Source organism: Aythya ferina, assembly GCF_964211825.1.
Source record: "Aythya ferina genome assembly, chromosome: 2".
NCBI classification, from domain to species: Eukaryota; Metazoa; Chordata; class Aves; order Anseriformes; family Anatidae; genus Aythya; species Aythya ferina.
The window spans coordinates 5,888,376-5,910,200 of record NC_140297.1 but is presented as its reverse complement, the minus strand read 5'-3'; the positions used below and the strand labels follow the sequence as shown (position 1 = coordinate 5,910,200).

The 21,825-nt window shown below is 47.8% G+C and overlaps 2 long non-coding RNA genes across 2 annotated transcripts; one reads left to right on the top strand and one right to left on the bottom strand.

The window, feature by feature from the left end:
* The first annotated feature begins 1,286 nt into the window (after window positions 1–1,286).
* On the top strand, window positions 1,287–6,282 carry LOC311430602. The gene is made up of 2 exons (XR_014688902.1): window positions 1,287–1,490; window positions 4,762–6,282. It is a non-coding gene; the product is annotated as an uncharacterized lncRNA (long non-coding RNA).
* On the bottom strand, window positions 5,919–14,262 carry LOC311430603. Its single transcript, XR_014688903.1, has 3 exons — window positions 14,085–14,262; window positions 10,903–11,083; window positions 5,919–6,208 (listed from the first exon to the last, which is right to left on the bottom strand). It is a non-coding gene; the product is annotated as an uncharacterized lncRNA (long non-coding RNA).
* Between the last annotated feature and the right edge of the window lie 7,563 nt (window positions 14,263–21,825).

Below are 21,825 nucleotides of genomic sequence, written 5' to 3'. Positions count from 1 at the left end.
ACCCAACAAGCAGGCTTGGATCCCAAGATTTGGGCTAGCGTGTTTGGGCCCCACAAGGTGTTTTGAGACTCATGAGCAAGGGCTGACCTGTGAAGGGTTTGAGCCCCACAGGGAGCTTGGGCATCACAAACAGGCAAAAGGGATTTGAGATCAAACAGGGGTTGGGACTCCCAAGCAAAGTTTGGCCTCTTTAAGGTGTTTGGGCCCTCCAAAAAGACATGGGCCCAGCAACAAGGCTTTTGTCCCCAGAAAGGGATTTTGAACCCAAAGGGATTTGGTCCAAAAAAGGTGTTTAGGCCCTATTAACAAAGGTTGATCCCCCAAGGGGATTTGGGCCCCCAAAAGGGATTTAGGCCCCATGGGCATGGGTTGGCCACCAAATAAGTTGGAACCCTTCAAGAAAGAGCTGTCCCCCAAGGGACATTGGCCCTATAAAGCAAGGCTTGGCTCTCAGAAGGCCCCACCAGCAAGAGGTGGGATGTTTTTGGGGGTTCATGTCGCAGTGTGGCTCTACCAGCAGATGCATTTTGGGGGGATGGAGGGACATTAAAAAAGATTATTTTTATTCCACCCCCTGCCAACACAGGGCCCTACGAGCAGCAGGGTTAGTGGGACAGGAAGAGGTACGCTGGGGGCTTTGAGAGTGATATTAAAAAGCTGGTGAAGGAGGACAAATTTATTTTTTTTTAATTAATTTCGCTCCTGCTGGGTTATGTGTGAGTTACCCTGTGGCAAGAAAGGCATTGTAAACCCTGGAGTTTGGGGGGCAGCAGGGAGTCGCCGTCAGGTTCCTTCCAGCTCTGGTTGCTGCAGCCTTCAGCCAAAGATGTCCACATGGTACCAGGAGCTTCCGAAGAGCTCCAGGTTTTTGACCCCAAGTAATCAAACCCCTTCCATCAGCAGGCAAAGCACAGGTTTACCTGACATTCCTCAATTTCGCTATTTTGCCATATTTTCGCCCCGCAAGTTCAGCTGGGCCATCGCCAAGCAGCGTGACGAGAATCCCCGAGTTATGATGCTGTCTTCTCCCGGGGATGCTCCGTAAAACCTAAAACCCTAACACCTGACAGCGACAACTCCCAAAGCACGGCCGGGATGAGCCGAATTTCTTTCCCAGACACAGACATCGTGGAGGCAATACGTAAGTGCAGCCAGTGCCCTGCTGCCTTCCTGAACATGACGGCGTGCAGTGCTCAGTCGCCAAAGGAGTGGTTTTCCTGAGGTTTCGTTGACCATGTTTGGACACGGCCGTGATTAATATTTCCTAACAGGAAGACGTCATGCGTGCAGGCTTTCCTCTTCGGGGTTCGGGTCGCGGCTGACCAAGTTCAGGTTGTACGCCGGCTCCGCGCTTCCTCCGGCTCGCAGGCTACACCCGGCGGCTCCGTCTCGGACCCCAGCGGCTGCGGTCGCCCATCGCCGAGCCCGACGCGGGTCCTGGCGCCGAGGTGGTGTCACCACGCCATCCCTGGGGACCCGGAGAGCTTTCGGTATGGTGGGAGCGGAACCTAACCTCGCTTCTCTATCAGACGCCGCTGTGGGACGAGGGGGAGGTCGTTGGTCACTGTCCCTTAGCTGTGCTTGGCACAAAACCCAGGGCATGGGGGAAAGGGGATATCCTGGAAAAAGTTTGGGAAGGCTACCGGCGACCTCCAGGTTTCACTTCCTGCTTATATTTATTTCGATGAAAGTAAAGCCGCTGTGGGCTAGAGCCCCGTGCAGGACAGGAATTATTCAGCGATTCAGTCATGCAGTGAGCAATTCTGACCCCGGTCTGCACATTTCTGTGTGTCGGAGAGAGAAAGGAGCTTTGAAACAAAACTTTCTGGCTCTTCTTTTTGAATCAGCATTTCTTGTCTTAAAATCAGCCTGAAAACATTACGTGCATAAATAAGTGGAAGCGTACACAGAAGGGTAAATAGCCCTCAAATAACACGAGACGTTTTCCTGTGTAGGTTGAATGAAATATTTCACTTTGACTCGACGTGCAGTTTGTTGATGTTGCATCTCTGAGACTCCATCCTCCAACAAACAAACTCGAGAGGAAAAAAAAAAAAAAAAAAAAAACACACAAAACAAACCAACAACACACAACTGTTTCTTTTTAACCTGAACCAGGTTGTTTGTTTTTGGCATGGCTTTTTCATCTCGGCAGGGATATCCTCCTCTCCCCCGTGCCCAGGAAAGCCCTCGCTGCTCTCCTTTGCCAAGGGCTGCTGGCAGCACCGACCCGGAGCTGGGTTCCCTGGCTGGGTGCCATGCGAGCACTGCTCCAGTGGGAGGAAATTCCCTGCTGACCGGCCCAGCAAAGCGCAGCAGCTGAGACCAAGCGCAGGATGCAGCGGGAAGGACCGGAGGGAGATGCTGTGAGATTTACGGGGTGGCCAGATAATGGGGGACAAGCCCTGCATGCTGAGCTCCTCACCACCCCTGCAGCACAAAAAGCGTTTTCCCTGGGTACAAAGCCTCTGGGTGCTTTCCCATCTGGTTTTATCATGCACTGTGCAGTCCCAATAAGCTGCCACTGCTGGGCTGCCTTTCCTGTTGCCAGGGCTCCATCCCACCCCACACATCTGAAACACAAGTTTCCCCTAAAATGTTTTTTCCCCTAAAAGATGGGCATTAAACTGAAAAATTGGAGGCTTTGCTTCAAACACACCTGGGGCTGCTCACCTCCACTGGCCGTGTGGATGTGATGGAGATGTCCTGCATCTTCCTCAGTGACTCCACTCTGCCACAGCTCCATGAGAACCTGCTCCTGCTTTGGGCTGATGCTAGATCTGTAGCATTTCAGGCCCTATATGCTGTGCTGTCATACACCCGCTGGGTGGTTATGGATGCGTTTAGTGACACGTGCTAACTGCTGTCTGCTCCTTGTGTCCTCGGTACCTACCAGGGCATCACGATACGACGCTCTCCTAAATGCACCCTCGTAGCTGGGGAGAGCTGCAGAACATGACCTGCATGCTGAGGAGTGCCGACAGGACTGTTTGATTCCCAGCAAATGTACAAAAATCATCAACCCGAGTGAAAAAAAAAGAAAAAAAAAAGAGTGTTAATTGAAAATGCAGGCATGAAATGGGAATTGCGACAGTGCCGAGCAGCTTCCACCACCACCAGTGATGGTTAGCAGCAAGGAAAATAGGTGTGAGAGGAAAGCAGCGTTAGGCAGACAGCTGTGTCCTCAATTAACCCACCTAATTGTTAGCTTGGGTGTCAACGGGAGCCCTCATGCTGGGATTTGGGGGTGGGTGATGCTGAGCGCTCTGCTTTTTGCTCCTTGACATGTGGTGAAGCCGCCTGGTTTAGCGCTGAAACGTCTCGCGTGATGGGACCGCCGCAACTCCTCTTGCACGGGTACCACAGTAATTAAATCTCCAGCTTTCAGGTGTAATTGCCAATGACACAGCCTCCGAAATTGCTTTTTATGCTCGTGCGTTCGGTCTCCTGACAGAAAGGGCTTCCGGAAAAATAAAAAGCAGCCGGGGAAGAGTTGTGAGCAGCGGCAAAGGCAAGGAGCAGCAACACGAGCTCCATCCTTGGGCACATTTAGTGACAATAAGCCATCTCTAAACACCTAGGGGGGCCGAAATCACACTCCTGGATTCCTCACAGGCCCTGAAGGAAATGTTAGCTTACAACACGGCTTCTGCATTCCCGGGCGCGTTGGAAAATGGTAATTTTTCAGCGCTAGGACCTGTCTCCCGCTCCTGGTTTGTAATTGGTGTTGTTGGCCGCGAGCCAGGCAGTGCTCGCAGCTCTGTCTTGCGAGGACAAAACCCCCATTACTTTTTGCTCCCTAATTCTCCCAAGGTGTGCTGCTGTCTATCAATGGAGTCGCCATGAGGTAATAGAAATTACAAGCCTCCCCAGACTTATTTGTCTGAAAGCGTTTCTTGTAAAAATAATTATGTGAGTCTCCGGAACCGTGGTACATGAGAATGGCAGAAGAGAAAGTTTGCAAATTAAAATGCAACAAAAGGCTCTTTATCATAAACTGTGAGGGAGACTGAGCGAGAGGGTTATTGCCCTTCCACTGGGCTGGCTGGTGGAGGCTTTTGGAGAGAAAAAGCAGATTTTGGTGTCTGTTGGTTGCTTTGCAGTGAAGCTGCTCTAGACACCAGCACCCAGGTCTGGGGATGGCAAAGGTTTTTCCAGGCACTGCTCAGGGCTTGTTCCTTGCCCTTGCCATGGTCTCACCCTGAAAACTTTGCAAAGCCACCACTGTCCCATCCCGCCACCACTGTCCCATCCCACCACCCTGTAAGAGGCTTCCTCAAGGCTTCATCCTACCCGTCCTTAACCAGCTAAGCCCCATCCGGAGCACAAATATGTGCAGTGACGGCAGACGTGGCAGACGAGCTCTGGAGGAAATACCTGAGCTGTCTGAAAAATGTTACTGCCCCCCTGCCTCCAGCAAAGGACCAAGCCTTCAGGCTCCGACATCTCAGCACGATCCCATTCTGATGCAAAATTGGGGCGAATGTGTTAAACAGGGAATGGGAACATCTGGGGCAGGGCACAGCCTCCTTCTGCTGCCCCAGTGAGCACAGGAGAGGGCTGGAGGCTCCTTAAAGCCACTGCAAGGGCTCATTTCTGCCTTTAAACTCCAGAGCTTTCCTGGATGCCAGCTCTTTGGCTGGGAGACCTGACCCCAGAGGGCCTGGCAGCATCCACCTCTCCGACCTGCAATCATGCCAGATGCTTAAGTTTTGCTCAAATACGTTGTGACCCATCCGGGCTTTCCCTTTTTGCCTGCAGGTTTCCCCGTGCAGAAGCTGGCACCCTGACACGCTGCGTTCATCTCTGAGGGATTCCTGCTGGAGGGATTCTGCATGGGCTGCAGCAAAGCCTTTCTGCCCGTGTCCCCACGTGTCCTGCCTCCAGCTGCCACCCAGCCAGCAGCAGCAGCCCCATTAGGTCTCCTGCGTCACCAGCAACTGTGCCATGAAACACTGCGCCGCGTCCCAAAACCGCCTTACCCCACACGGATTAGCCAAGCAGATGGGTTGCAGCACTGGGCGGTTGCAAAAGAGAAATTTTGCTTTTCTGGGATGCTGGCCATCGGGAGAATGTATTTCTGCTGAAGGCTGCAGCACTAATGGTCCTGGAGGACAAAGCCTTCTGACTCAGACAGCACCCGGTTAACTGTGCAAAGGTTGTAGGGACCTGGGCAGCCCCACGAAGTGCCCCTTCTGTGGTGTAGCAAGGGGGCTTTGGGGTGTATCTGAAGTTTATTTTCCCTATTCATCCTATAGGATAGGGATAAAACAGAGGAGCTGCATCTGCCCCCTCGCTTAAAGGTTTTCCCAGAGAGTAAAAATGAAAATGGAAGATGCGTGTATCCGTATAAACACGCTTCCAGATACACTTAACAACATAATGTGTTAATGTTATGGGTGGTAACATCTTTTATGGGTGGCAACATCTCTATGTGGGAGAAACTTCCATAAAGCAACGGGATAAATGACTGACAGCCCTCAGCAGGAGGCAGAGAGGGAGACGGACACGGTCCTGCTGGGACCAAAGTGCCCACCACCTCCCAGCAGACAAGCAGCTGGGCTGGGTCCAGCTTAAACACAACCAGGCCGCTTTTCAGAGAGGATTCAGCAGGGCCAATAACCCCAGGTCCTTCTGGTTTGCATTCTGGGTTTCAAGCCCCTAAGCACTCGCACACGTGAGCTTTCCACCCCGACCGTGGCAGCTGCAAAAATGAGTTCTCTGCTCCAAAGGAGAGCCGAGATTCCCATGTAATGACCTGACCCCAGGAGACAGACTTCTAAAAAGTACCAAAAAAATGTGGCAGACCTGCTGCATCGGGCATACGCACCTGCGTGTCCAGACGCTGGATTTAGAGCAAGGCTTTGGTGAGCCAGCAGTTGCTACACACAGTCTGGAGGGCAATGAAAAGAGGAGGCTTTTTGTTTCAAGAGCCATCATTTATTTTCATTTAGAAATCCATCTACTCGGGACAACAGGAAGAAAAAGACAAGAAGAGACTCCAAGTAAAGAAGGTTGAGTTGAATCCCAGAAGAAAATGTTGTGGGAGGCCTGAAGCAGCTTTTGGGGACTGAACTGCTCCCCACAGGTTGTTTTTTTTTGTTCATCCATTGGCTTGACGCATCCCTTCCCCGCTAGGCTCTGCCCATGGTCGAGGTTGTGTCACACACGTCGCAGAGCATCGCAGCCTCACCTCCGCAGAAAGACACTGCAGGGGAGAAATAGTTCCTGAAGTCAAGCATTGTAATTTACTAACAGGTTTATTAAAATCTTATTAGAAGATTATTTTTTAAAGTCCATTTTACACAGCCGTTGCCCTTCTGCTGCTGTCTAATCCTGGAAAATCTCGGTGAATGAGTCATTTGCACTTACTATCTATTACACCCTCTTATTATAAGCCTGAGCGTGTTTGCAGAGGCTCTTTATGCACATCTTTTGGGTTTGGCAGGTCAAAGATGTGTTGCTGAGAGTCAAGTATTTGAAAAGGACATCATCCCTGCTTCCTAAAACAACCTCAAGCACCAACTACTGTCCATGCAAGCCATGAGAAGGAAGACATCTGGCAGTAGTGCATCAGGGATAGTTGAGGGCCACCTTGTTTGTTTGCTTGTTTTTGCTGTATGAAGGCTGATGAGCATTAAATGCAGCTCGGAGGGCTGAGATCTTTGCATCTCTGCCTTGTTTGGTTCAGGATGTTTTGCTCCTGAAAAAAAGAATGAAGGAGAACCTCATATAAGGACATCAATGAGGCAAACGCTGCCTCAGCCCATCCTCCTTCTTCTCTTTGCCGCCCCAGGTGGGTTACATGGGACAGGGACTCAAAAAGCTGCCCTGTCTCTGGATGAGCTCTCCCTGGGCACACAAACCCTGTGCTCCCGATGTCCTGGAGCAGCCCCTTCTCAGGGAGGGCTGGCCCAGAGACAAGGGGAGAGCTTTTGCTCTGAATGCAACTGCGGGAGAAGAAAGAAAAAATGCACATTCAAGGTTTAAAATCGCACTTGCTGCAGGGGCTGTTTCCATTGGCAGAGTCGCCAGAACCGGCACAAATGATTCAAAACATTTTGTTAAATGAAATTCTCAGATGATGTCAGAGCTGAGGCTGCTTTAGCAAAACCTTTGCAAAGAAGGGAGGTCGAAACCAAAAAAAAAAAAAAAAAGGAAGATGAAAAAAAATGACACCATTTGACAGGGGGGGGATTAGGAGCTTAAAATTGTATTTATAGGCTATCCAAATATTTGAAAGCTTGGAAATTCATAGTTCCAGTGCTTTAGCTCTGCTCTAGAGGCCTGCCAGCCTCTTAGCGTAAGTCACGCAAGGCAGCCAGCTGGGCTGGACTCGCTGCACTCCCAAAGCCTATTTTCTCTTCTCCTGCCCTGCCTCCCATTTCCTACAGGCTCACAAACAAATCGTGTGCCTCAGTTTCCCCCTCTGTCCGACACGAGTAATTCTGCCCTCCTGCCATAAAGCGTTTTGAGATTTGGCATCAGGGATGGCAAGAATGGGATGTGGTCTCCTCTTCTCAGCACTTGCACCACGGACAGCCCGATGAAATAATGGGGTGATCATCCAGATACTGGCATCAGCTCTTTGCAGGGCTTTTTTCCTCACTACCCATTTCTTTCACACACCTAAAACCCATTGCTAAGAACAAGGCTGTTGAGGTTCTGTTTTATTTTGTGCCTGTCTCTCCAGCCTGGGCGAAATAACCCCGTCTTTGTCACGGCTCCGCTAACCCACTTCATCTTTATTGATTAATAGGCCCTAATCCTCTTTTAGTGAAAATATAACCATGCCCACGGCTAAGGGATTCAGATATCACCGACGGGAAGATTACAACCTCTTAGTCTGAACACGGAGAGTGAGATGGACTGTCAGAGCAGGAGCACTTGTTAAGAGGAAAATCAATGGTGAGCTATTTGGGGAGGGAAAAAAAAAAAATCCCCGCCACCACAAATGCATTAAATACAGGCTGGGATGCTCCAACTTTATATAAGTCCAAATTAAATGAGACCATAATAAACTGTTTGCTTTCCTTGGGTTTACCCGATAGAAAGGAGACGCTGGCTTGCTGTAACACCCATGGCAGTACAAGCGTTGGGTCTGGTTTGTGGCCACCTCCACCGGCTATGTCCCCACTGGAGGAGCCGTGGAGGCTCACATGGGTTTGTGAGATGGGGGTGGCAGGGTGTCCTGCCCTTTTTCTTCCCTTCCTTCCCCCCGTTTTACCTCGTGAAGATCCCGTGCTGGGATCAAAGGGACATTCACACAAACCCTAGGCACATCCCTTAGCCTCGCATCTTCGTGATGCCTCGGGTGGTGCTTTCCATCACCTCGTCCCTCTATTTGGAAGCCTCCCCAGGCAGAAACTACTTGCTGATACATGAACACACAGCCTGGAGCACCAAGAGGGATGGCAATCCCACACTTATTTCCCCCATTATTTTACAGCAGTGATGCTGAGCCCATTTCTGAGCAAGGGTGCACCCAGCATGGGTGACCCTGCAGCTCTGCTCCTCGCTGGTGTCAGGACCGCAGCGTCCAGCCACTGCTGTGAGACACAGAGTTAACAAGGAATAGTGGAAAAGCACTAGATTTCCTTTGTTATGCAGCTCACTGAATGAGGTTTCCCACATCTGTAGAGCTCACCACATCTTTTATGAGATTTGACTGTCAGCAAGATGTTATGAATCCCAGATGTTAAAATATGGATTTATTCATAACTCAGGGCTTATAATAGAGCGCTCAAAAAGATTATATCCAGCCCCCCCTCCTCAAAAGATCCTCCTGAAAAAAAAAAAAAGTCTTAGTTTTTATTATTTCTTAATTATTTTTGCTACCTGATTTATCTTTTATATTACCTCTTTAAATGTCTCTTAATTACCGTGGCTCTAGGATGGGTGTGCGTGGGCCTTCAGACCTGCTGGGAGAGCAGAGCACCGCTGTTAGGGGCTGGAGGGCAGTGGGGGGAGAGAGGAAATCCAGCCCCAGCTCCGGGCACCTGCAAAATTTGGAGCTGGAGGTGTTTGGTATCTATTGCAGCCCCGAGGAAGTGCTCTGGTCAATAAAAAAGCGGTTCCTCGCAGCTGGTGACCATTACGGCAAACACAGCGTCGGACATGCCGCAGCTGCTACGCTGCCGGAAGATGGAAATGTTTTTGGAAGCAAGTTTGGAGCATTTGTTCCATTAATGCTTTACTCCCTCCCTCCTCCTGCCCCTTATTTTCCAGGTTGCTGCAAGAAGAACCTACAAGAGAAAGGGGGGAAGACCCTCGGTAGGCAAGGGCTGCCTTAAAAGTCCAGGTACAAATGTTCTCCTGAATTAATGCTCAGGTAACAGCACCAGGTCCTGCAGGAAACCAGCAGGGCTCAGAGCTGTACCTTTGCATGCAGCCACACGTGCTCTGGCACAACCATCCCATGCCATAAACAGAGAGGGCAGTTATGAAGGGAAGTATGAAGAGTCCTGTTTTGCACATGAGGAACAGAAAGTCAGTGATTTTACCCCAGGTCACACCAGAAGCTGGCAGCAGCCCCGTGAATCATGAGACAAGAGCACGAGGCAGCGCTGGCAGAGAGCAGCCCTCCTCCCTGTCCCCGCTCCCTGCCACCTCCCCCTGCTGCTCTCTTCCCCATGGACCTTGCCTGGATTTAGGAAGTCCCATCTTCCTTCCCCTTCCTTTCTTTCTTCAAGCTAGGTCATCTCCCTGGTCCAATCTGGAGAACAACTTCAGTGCAGAGAGCATCTGGCCATGTAGGACCATGCCACCAGCCCCTTGGACACCATAAGCACATCCTTTAATGATGAAAACCGCTGTCCATACTGCAAAGCTGTAATCCTGCAAAGGTGCTCCAGCGTCCCGTGAAGGAGCTAGACCATTCCCAGCCCCTTCCAGCCCCTTCCAGCTCACACGTAACGGCCTCGTGCAAGAATGGGACATGGGATCCCAAGCTCTGCTCAAGGGTCACCAGGCTGGGCAGATGGAAAGCATTCAGCCTGTGCGCCCTGCTGAGCTTAGCTTTGTTCTTGTGCCTTACCAGGTTCACATTTCACTACAGAGGTGGTGGAGCCTTTTCTCTAGGGCTGGGCAATTTGGCATTTTAAAGGTAAAGTGGGAAGGAGGATGCCTTGAAACCATACTTCAACACGGGCCTCCTGCCCTGAGATGTGCAGAGCTGGAAACCTAAATCTTCCCCATACCACATCAGTGGTGGAAAGCCAGGAAAGTGGCTGTGGATGCTGACAGCACACAAACCTCTTGGAGCTGTGAGGAGGAACAGCAAATGGGCTGTTGGAGAGGTTACCTGGGCTTGGCACTCCCTGGCTGCTGGGTGATGGGGAGGAGAGGATGAGAGCTCTGGAGTAAATCAGCACAGCTCCTCCGGTGCCTAACGAGAAAAATCTTTGGAGGGAGTTTATGGGACGCTCACCAGCTTGTAAATATTTTTTGGCATATCAGCTTGTGTGTCATGAGATTTAAAACCTTCATCACCCTAACGTTTTCCATCCCACTGAGATCTCCGATCTGAATATGATGTGCGCTCAAGAAAGTTTGCCAGTAGTACGATGTTACAAAACTTGTGAAATGCCTCACTTAACCACAACATTATGTATTTTCCAAGCCACATACCTATCTATTACAAGGTCCTTCAGATAGAGTTATAGACAGACCGTGGGTCATGAGATCCTGACCTTGGTGTGTTTTTACTCCCTTCTTCTCATGAATTAACTCCTGAACTATTGACTCGCTGTTGAATGGGTAGCAGAGTTCAGGCACATTTTACATGCAAGCTTTTACATCCTGTATCTCAACAACTGCAAACCCCAAGGACGAGTAAATACTTCAGGCTCAGCCATAAAATTGATGTGTTGCAAAATGAACAAAATGGGTTTAGTAACTTACAAGGGAGATACAAGTCTGTAATGAGCCAGAACTGAGAGTTATCCTGTCCCTCTCCTCAGCGGTGTGGCTGTGAGAGCTGGGAGTCGATCATCCGCTTGCAGGTACTCAGTTTATGCCTTGTATCTTCACTGAGAGCTAAATCCATCTGTGGGCCTGACAGACCTCAGCCCTTTGGGCCCTCCTGAAAGGAAAAGATTGGCTTCAGAACTGCAAGGTTTTCAAGGAGAACGTCAACTTCCACATCCCCTTTTTTTTTTCCTTCTAATTTTTGAGTCTGCACATTACTCGCTGCTAGGTTGGAGAGCTTTTCTCCTCAACCAGAAAGGCAAAGAAGTCATCAATAAACATAAGAATAAAATTCCTGCAATCTCGGGAAGTGCAAAAGAAGCCATAAAAACACAGAAATCACTCAAATGGCCAGTACCACTTTAACAGATCAGCAGCCACAACCTGCTGCTGTAGCCTGGTGCAAATGAGCACGGCAAATTTGGCTACAACTGGGGACTGAGCCCCTGTTTTGACATTAAAATAAAGAAGGTCACCACTGGCATATTTGAAAGTATGCAGACTGTTTCTGTATTGTGTGTTCTCCTGAGCAGAGTTCTTAAGAAACGGAAATTTAAGTACTATAAAGGAAAGGTGCAGTTTTCTTTAGACTTAGAGGTCAGATGGAAAACACAGTTTTAGATCTGGTAAAGAAATGCTCTGTAATGTCTGAAAGCTGCTTGTCTGAGGAGCAAAATAGCTTCATCTCTAGCTTCATGAATAGCTCCCCAGCAAGCCTGGCTCTGAAAAACACCTCTCCATGCTTGTCTAGCTTCAAAGATGAAAAGTTTGAAGCTTTTCATGTTGATTCTTCACGTTTAACTGAAAATTAAAACACAACATCTGTCTCCCACTCCAAAATACAATTGAGGCAGTGGTGGCATATTAATAAATACCCTCACTAGAAGATTATGAAAGGAAAAAAGTAGGTTGAGCCCCAAAGCAGAATATTTCCATCATCTTGGCAAGGAAAAGTCACTGATATGTGATGCTAGATTAATCTGCAAATGGGAACAGAGAACGGCTGAGCCCACCTGGTTCAGCACCAGGGTGGCTGGGGGTGGGATGCAGCAGGGAGCTGGAGAGACGTGTAGGTTGGCTGTGTGATCTCCACCAGGCATAAACAGGGCAATAACACTTCCCTACCCCAGACAGGGCTTATCAGGAGAGCTCGGAGATATCTCGGATGAACTCAGGTCACATTCAAGCTGCCTACCCGCGTCGTCACTGGGGCACCGTTGCTGCAGAGATCAAAGAGGCTCTCTGCTATCCCAGGCTGGTTCCTGCTTCCTTGTAGACCCCGTGGAGGGCGGTGATGGCAGCACTTGAATTAAGCTCAGCACTAGGTGGTCTGTACACTCATGCCTACGCTGGTAAACTCAGAACTAGGGCACAGGATCAAACATTCTCCAGTGAACATCAAGAATTTAGCTTGCTCCCTGGCATGATTTTTGGTCCGTGCAAACTAGGAGGCTCCCAGATGGTGCCTTGGCATGGCTCAGAGCATCCCATGGACCTGGGTATGTGGCTGTCCTATCAAAGCACCTCTGAGGGTTTTGGGGAAGGGGACAGGAGGGGGTAATCCTACTGACATGTCTTGCTTTATCAGTATCTGTAGAAAATGAGCTGTGTCCTGATGTTCACCCTTAGGGCCAGAAAAAAAGGCTGGGACAAGCTGGCCCTGCTTGATTTGTTGGTGTAGGCCCAGCCAATGTGGGCTGCCAAGCCCTCTGTCTTGGACCCAATGACCCCTAGATACAAAAACAGCAATATTAAAAGGAAAATGGCTGAATGGCAGCTAAGTGTGATATTTAGCCAATCATCAGTTCAGATATAGCTCCTAATACTTAGAATCTTCCTTGAGCTATGGCCAGTCATGTCAACCTCCCTCTCCTAGCTTTAAGGACTTCTTCAAAACCAGTGTATTCTGCAAAGAAATGAGGTATGAAACCTCAAGATCAGAAAAAAATATATATCAGAAAACAAGAAAGTTCATGTCTGCCCATGTTTCCTCAGCCAGCTCTAGTGTCTCTGAGTGGAGATCATGGCTGTGCAAGTTTGGGACATCAGACATTTGCTTGGGCTTTCATCATGCCTCAAGCACATCTGTTTTGTGCACACAGCCCATCCCTATAACACATTTGCAGCAGTCTGACAAGCCCAGGACATTCATCTGCTGCATATATATATATATAATTTTTTATTTTTTTTTTCCCAAGAAATTCTGTGAGAATTCTACAGAGCTGGAATAATACAATATGCATGAAACAAGAGTGATCAGGGTATGTACTAGTCTTTGCTGCACTTCTCCCTTCTTCCTCTCTCTTTGTCCTGGTTAGGAGCTCCTGGGGACATGGAGTGTGCCCCTGAGTCCTTCAGAGATTGACCCAGCTTGCTGGCATGACTTGGACCTTATATGGCTCCATCAAGGCTGGCTGCGCTCTCTGAAGAGGAAAAGGTGATTTAATTTAAGGCAGTTGGCAAAACCTGGCCCCTATATTTCAAGGCTCGATTCAGCACTTCAGCTTCTGGGGCAAAGGACACTATCAAAAAGGGAGAAGGTGCCCTAACGGAAGCACATCAGAGAGGACACGTTACATGCTGAGCATCTGGATTCGTCTTGTAAGCACAGACTGTTCTGAAGGCTTAACACTCCCTGAATAAGGAACATTCATGCTGAAAATGTCATCTCTGAAGGAAGGACAACAGGAAGTCTTATTTACAAGGCAAAGCTTACTGAGATTGCAAAGCAAATCAGACTCTTCCCCAGTACAAGAACCTAAAAATAAGAAGAGGCGAACTACGTTTTTATCTTACAAGATGCTTCCAAACTTTGGTTTAACATTTTCATGTGAATTTGTTTCCATCACTTTCCAACATTCAGTCACCCCCTTGATAAAGCTCTTTTTACCAGTACATCTTAAATTTTCTTCCACTCGGTTGAGATCCACTGCAAAAACATCTGGTTTTGTGTTACAAGAGGTTTCCCTCTCCTTTGCATCCTGCAATGCTCTACTGGCATGGGGAAATTCCCTTTTCTTTCAAAGCAAAGCAGCTCTCCTGGAATCCGTGCTGAGAATGAGAAAAGGGGATGCTTGACATGGACATCACACACAACCCACCCAGACCCTGCTCACCTAATCAATAGCAGAGCAGCCCACATTCAAAGCTAGTTTGGGCCTGATTGAAGAATTTGGAAAGGCTTCTCTTAGCTTCATTTCTCTTTCCTCCTCATGTTTTCCAGCTGCCGGGCTCTTCAGACAGTGGATGTGTGTGCCACAGTGGAGAAATAGGTCAGAGCCATCACGCTGAGGTCCGATCTTTGGTGTGCAGCCAAGGGCATTTGTATGACTGAGTCCTTAAATATGTAAAAAAAAAAAAAAAAAAAAAAAGGCGAGCCTTAGAAATGCTGCAATTACCACCGGGCTGGCACGTGTCTTTGTGAGCCCTCAGTTTTCCTTTGGTCACGGTGCTTCCTGGAAACAGAGCAAAATGTCCCCGAACTGCCTGTGGGTAAGTGCCGGGAGCTCGTCAGCCAAGACAAAGCTCTTGCACACAAAGGAGAGCTCTTCAAAGGCACAAAGGGAAACCTAACTCCTCTTGAATTTCATGCATTGGAAATCTATCTAGCCATAGTATTTTTTGCTTGACAGGCAAACTTAGGCTCAAGTTTCTCCTTTTTAAAATAAGCTTGACAAACTAATTAATTAAAAAAAAAATATCTAGCTATCACGTTCTACTCTCTCTTGCAACAGAGTGACTGCTGGAGCATTAGTAGATAAATGGATCTGATTGGTGAGATGTTCGTGTATACCTGGTTCACATTAAATAGTAGGCTAATATAATAAAGCATTAAGCATAAGCAAGTCTGATCAGGACTAGAGAAAACATTAATGTGATTAAGTAGGTCATTAATTGATGATTCAGAAGAGTCAGACTAGAGGACATTGCAGAATTGTTCCAGGTTTATTTATTTATATATTTGGTTTATAATTTTTGCTTATATTTATTATGCTTTTTAATTGCTCATTTTGGATAAGTCTATCTGGGGATTCAGGCACACCACAGAATCTGACTATTTCTTGCAGGATCTGAAAGGCAAAATGATGAAACACAGGGGAGACAACTTCCCTGACCTAAGAAATAAAGACTAACCTGCTGATTTATTTTATTTTATTTTTTTCCCCATGAATTTTCAAGAAGCTGACTGCTCTGATCCTGGTCCTCTGACCCAAGTCTCAGAGGCAGGCTAGGTTGTTTTATGATCCTTTAGGTATCTACAGAATCCTGGGCAAATATAAAATTAAGAGTTTTATACATCGTAAGACTTGGAAGGATTTATTCTTGTTTTTATGATTGATATATACATGAACCTGTGTTGATTGGTATTGGCTACATTAGTGTCATTATTAATCTAGTAATATATTATTCATATGTATATATATATATATAACAACAAAAACAACAACATAAAGATATCTGATCTGGTTTTAAAAAAAGGAAAAACCTTGGATGGAAACTCAAATACCAACCTTAGGAAATGATTCCTGTACTTGATTCATTTCTCATTGCTGAAAGATATATATCTTGTTTCTAATATGAATTTGACCAGCTTAAATTTCTGGATGTCTGATCTTATTATGCCCATATCAGTTAAGCTGAATATACTTCTATCACCAGAGTCAAGTCATCCCTTAGCTTTTCCCCTGCTTTTCTAGACACCCTGAGGGCCCTTTAAGCATGTCAGTGTATGCCATATCTATATATTCAAATTCTTTTATCATCTTGCAGCTCTCTACCATTTATTAAGATTTCTTCAACGGTGGAATTATAACCATGTCAACACCCACAGCCATCAGATCTGTGCCAGACACAGACCACAGCCTCCCTACTTCTGTGCAGCGGGCTTGCTTCAGGATCCATCTAACCCCCTGGAAAACAATTCTCAAAACGGCTGCTTCCTGGGCATTGTTCTGTACTGTAAGCGTGCACAGAAAGTCTTTATTCCTCAAAGGATAAATGTATATTTGGCTGCCAAGAAATTCATATTGTTTGCCTGCAATGATCATAGCAAGCAATCAGGGGTACCCAGTCCCCCCGACCTCTTCTTTCTTTGGCACTTTCTAGGTTTCCCCATCATTTGAAAACTTAAATGATGTGTTAGTCTCAAGGAATCAAGGAATATTCCTAAAAAAATTAAAGTGTAAGGCCAAAACCTGAGCTCTGCTAAGTACCACTGGAAGCACAGGAGCTGGGTGAACTGTCTCCTGTTGCAATTAAGGTTTGAGATCTATCAAGTGTCCAGTTCTTAACAGATTTTACGTATGCCAAGTGGATTTAATCAGCTTAAAATACCCTGTGCTACCGATACCTTTATAAAGTGCCAACTCTATTAACACCGTTGTCCCTATCAACAGCAAAAAGGTGAGTTTTCTTTGACAGGATCCCCTTTCCATGAACCTGTGCTGATTGCTATTGACTACATTAGTGTCGTTATTAATCTAGTAAATTTGAAGTGATGTAGTTATCGGTGGTTTACTACTGTGGTAGGATTGGTACAGCCTCCCGTTTAACTAACAGACACCCTTGAAAAAATAAAACACAATATTAATAGCCCTTGGGCGGCGTGGTGAAAATCCCGGGCTTCAGGTTAGCCATTTAGCTTTAGTCACTTGCTGTCTAATGGCTTAATGACCACAACACGTATTAGAGGAATGGAAATATTTAATTTTCAACACATTATAAGACTGTATCACTCGGCTTTTTCACCAATGCACTACAGAGAGATTTACTAAACATTTTTTTTGTCTGTTCTGTTGCTTTCTTTAACAGAATCCTGCAATTTGGGCTTCTCATGTACGCTTAATCACAAAATATATAGATTCCTTGTTCAGTCCCTCTTGGTTAATTCGGTCAGTGAAGGAGCAGCAAGGGACGCCCCTGGGAGATAAGGGAGTGGGGCTCTTGAGCTGTAACAGCCCAGCATCTGTTGGAAGGCAGGGCTCTCTCCCCACGGCAGAAGCTGACGCTGGATGCTGGCCAGCTTCTCCTTCCCTCGCACACCAGGATGTTTTCAGCTGTTCCTGCAGCAGCAGCAGCAGCAGCTTGAACTCAGAGAAGAGGGGAAGGGCTCAGAGGTATCTCGGAGGGCTATTTCCCCTACTCCTGTGTGCTGGTGGGAAATAGGGGGAAGCGTCTTAGAGCAGCTTCCCTGTCAGAATTGAGATTCCTACCCCTAACTACCCCTTTTCTTCCTGGCAAGTGAAATACTTGTCCCCAAATTCATTGTATCTCCTTGGAGGAGGAAATTCAGCAGAGGACCAACTTAATTACAGGCATGATGCAAAGGTTTGGGATGCGCTGGAATGGTTTCTCATACCCAAGAGGTGAACAGAAATTAATATTTGGTGTAAGGGAGCATCCTTATTTTGGAAGAGTCAGTGCTGGGACGGCTTGTGTGGGGCTCTTAGGTTGCATGTGTGAGCATCTCCTCTGCTCCCTATGGTACCAGCAATGTGTGTAGCAGATCTTGGTCCTAGGAAGATTTTGGTATGCAGATCACGAAGCCATCTGTACTAGCCAAGAACCAGAAGCATGAGCTTCTCCCTGAGAAGGATGAGTGAGCCAAGGTGATGAAATGTCCTGCTCTGAACCCTAAACTTCAGCAGCTGTTAACCAACCCAAGTGCTGTTACTTCTTGGCATGGGCCCTCTGGGAGCCGTCATACATATCCTGCCCTCAATATAGCAAGAGGAAGGGATCTTCAGGTGAAGGCACCGCCCTGGGGCAATTCAACCCAGCTCTTCAACACTGACCTTATCTGTTCAGGTACCCAAAGGGAAGCACCCACATTTAGCCAATGTGATCCCTCTAAAGGTGGCAATTGGCTCTCAGACTCCTGGCTGGCCTGGAGGCACCTACATGTAGCATAAGCAATAAATTTAAATGAAATGGCTAAATTTAGGTATTTTGTCTGTGAGCTGAATCTCATCCCACCATGCCTTGTTCCAAGACACAGTTCAGCCTTGGACTATCATTTTTACAAGCCACAGCCAAGCCATCCTTGTTATCCTAAGTTATTCTTAGTGCAGCCCTTCAAAGAGCTCTCCAAACCACTGTGCATGCAAAGGTCTCACCACCACCTTGGTGTCCTTTCCCCTTTCCATGGATTCCCAGCTCCTGTTGGGAGAAAAATCCACGTTTCTGAGGTGTCCCAGACCAGCTCCAAATCCCTCTGGTTTCAGCCAGACTTGGATCCCAGCCATCCATACAGGACACCTAGCCCACCACTGCTCGACTTTTGCCAAACACCTTGGACTTAACATACTCAAGGCATCAATGTTTGACGCAATATGGGGGGACAGCCTCAGTTCATGATAACACTCAGTGAGTGTCCAAGAGCTCTCCTGAGCCACCGAATGTCAGCAGTAAAGTCAACAGAAAGGTCAGCAAACTTTGTAGGCTGAGCTCTGACCTCTTGGGTAGCTCATGATTGCCTAACGCTCTTGTACTGCGACAACAGTGATGCATTAACTTGATAAGTTTATGCAGGTTTGGCCCGAGGAACCTCAGTGGCTACACATTTTCCAGCATTTCTTATTAAAGTCTGAAAGAATTGGAGGTTTTAGAGATTTCTACTGCTCTTTTAGCATTTAATTTGCTATGATGCAAAGCAAGCCAGGCAAAGTGAGCCGTGACTCCTGCATTTTCTTTCTTTTTTTTTTTTTTTTCCTTTTTTTTTTTTTTTCGGCTTGTCTGGCATCACTTTCCCTTGTAAGCCTGGCTCTTAAGTGGAGACGGTGCATCCAAGGTAAGGATATTACCTCAAACCTCCTCTCTATAAATAGGCCTGGCTGCTGCTCCGAGGCTGCTCGTTCTGCTGTCAGAATATGGCTAAATGGCCACTTATGAATTCCAACATGTGCTTGATGTGGAGATTACAGCTGCTATCCTAAACAAAGGAGCTTTCTCTTCTTGCAACGTGCTTCTCCCTTTACGAGGCAGTTTGGAAAACTCGTGTCTCTGGAGAGGGATTAATCCCTGCCCCGTTGCTTCTCTTGTGTGAGGAATGAAGGGACAGCTTCCTCCAGACCTAAATGAAACCAGGACCCCTGAGGGTCCACCAGAACATATTGGGTGTCCTGAAAATCATGGGGGAGGAAAGGTCTGGTCCCTGGGGGCTCATCTGTCCTGCACCATGGAGCAAAACGCAAAGATGTGGAGTTATGTCAATGGGCATAACTCATGATGAGGCATAAAAGTGCAGGGATGGACCCCAAAATGGTCTCTATGTAAGAGTGTGGCATTGGCCCTGTTCCGTGGGATCCTTGACCTGAGGGAAAGGTGCTGGTTTGGGCTCAGGACCGTGTTGTTGTGGCGGTGGTGATAGCGAGGGTGTCTCTGAGTCACGATGAGCTGGAGGTGGCTAATGAATGTCAGCTGGTACAAAAAGGTGAGGCTTTGCAAAGAAAATAAATTATTAAGTGCTCCCGAACAGCTGCATTTTCTCACAGCAGTTTTAACAGGGCCAAAGAAAACTCTGGTTTTCTCGTACTTTGTTCTTACACTATTTTTTTCCTGCTGGAGGCATTTTGCAAAGGAAATGGGAACGGCTGTGCTCGCTTGATGGATGTGGGAACTGGGGGCTCAGGTGAAGGGATATTTCCTCCTGTCCCACACCAAGCCCAGGCAGGGCCTGGAGCAGCCCGTCCCACTGTGTGCCCTCTCACAGAGGTATCCTGGCCAAAAATGAGCATGATAAATCAACTCCAAAACTCTGGGAGAGCCTCGTCCCTGCTGGAGTGGGGGCTGCAGCATGGCCAGCCCAGGAACTGCTTCTCTCACAGTGCTGGCAACGTGACTTTGGGCCTCGTTTATTCCCTTATGCTTGGCTGACATCTCTGGCTGCCATTGTGTCTCCACAAAAAAATATATAATTAACGTTCTCCTGGGCAGCCACAAGGCAGATGGCATGGTGGGGGCAGTGGACAAGGGGTGGCCGTGCTCCCCATCTAACTTCTTGCTCTGGGAGCGGGGTGTATCCCGTGGGTGGCCAGTGTTTATATTTGCTAGTAAATTACGACCCGCAAAATGCTAAACGAGTCTGGCTGCAACCTCAGAGCTCAGCCCGGCTCCTGTGACCACAGTTTTGAGTCTCGCAAGTGGAGCCATGCTACAAAAGACCCCTTTGTGCATTTTCTCCTGCTCCTCCCAGGCTGGGCGCTTCTCAGCTGCTCCACGGCCTCGCGACTTCTCCTGGTCCATGTCTCAGCCACTTTGCTCTGAGCCAGGCCAATGCTTAGGGCAATCCTTCAGCTACTGAGAGCTCCCAGACATCCTTCAAGATGCCTCCAGTCTTCTCCTGACATCTGCTTTCCTCCATTCCTGTCATCTCCAGAGCCTTGCTCCTCACCCACCAGCATGTCTTGAGGACGTGGTTCTTAGGGACATGGTTTGGTGGGTGATATCGGTGGTAGGGGGATGCTTGGACCAGATGATTTTGGAGATCTCTTCCAACCTTAATTATTCCATGATTCGACGACAGTGTCACCAAGACAATGTCATTGTCATGCGGTCATTGTCACCGCAGAAGCTCCTTGCTCCATCAAGATGAGGATATAGCTCTTGGTGATGGGGGTGCTGGTGGCCTGCCCGTGTTTCATCCTTTGGCAGCAAGTCCCAGACAGCAGCAGATGACACCTGTAGCATCTTAAGGGAGGGAACGGGAGGTGTGCACTGCCCGAGTCACTGCACAAGGATTGCCTTTGTTCAAACCCTCCTGGCATTGTCTTTACCACCCGGCCTGGCACGCTCCCATGTCCTCATTTCCCCCGCTCGCTGTGGCTGTATCAGTCCCTCAACCTCGCCACATTACATGAGAGGGAAACCTCAGCTCATGCCTGCGACCGTAAGCTCGGTTTCCTTCCCGCTGCACTCATTTCCCAGCAATGGTGACAAGCAGCTTCGATTTACTGCCTCCGAGGGAGTTTTGGGCTGAAGGCTTTGTGCAAGCCAGAGTGTGACTGCAGCCAGGGCAGGACGTGGGTCCCGCATCCTCCATCCCTGTGCCACCCTTGGGTGCAGGATGGCCATGTGGATCTTCCCTGGGAATAAACATCCCCAGCAGCACAATTTGCTGCTCGTCTCACACTGACCCAGCTATCGTTAGCTGATGATTTTCGATGGAGGTGCTCATGCTTAATGGGAGATTGCCAAGCTAGGAGTAATTAAAAAAAAAAAAAAAAAAAAAAGCTCCTTTCACCATGTTATAATCAGTCTGAATTATTAAAGGCGATGGAATTTTTAAAAGTCTAATTCACTTTTCCATTATTTATGCTGTTTGCTTCAGCTTTATCCCATCTTTCGAGAAGGGTGAACTCACCAGAAAGTTTCACTTTCGGGTTGTGGGGCTGCTTGAGACCAAACGCTGCACAGAGAAGAAGCCCAGGCAGGGGTGGAGGGGGGGGGATCTGCTGCATCTTTTCCCCTTCCCATGCACGACATTTATGTTTCAGGCCACTTCCAGCACTGCACCTACAGGCTGAGGAATTTTTGGAGCAGCACAGGGGCAGATGTGCCCCTGCAGCAGGTATGTGATCGAGCAGATAAGGACTCACGCCTGCACCGCAGCGCTGACTCCCAGCCCTGGCTAACATATCCCAGCTCCAGCAGCAAGCCTTGCTGCTTAAATGCTCTAAAACAAAAGGGTTTTAAAACATAATTTACTGTTCCTTTTTTTTTTTTTTTTTTTTTTAGACATTTCTAAATCGGTTCAGTATGTCTTGAACCACTAGACTAAAGTGTTTGACTTGCTTCCAAATTGAAGTGTTCATAAAAAAAAATAAAAAAAAAATAAAAAAAAAATAAAAGGGAAAAAAA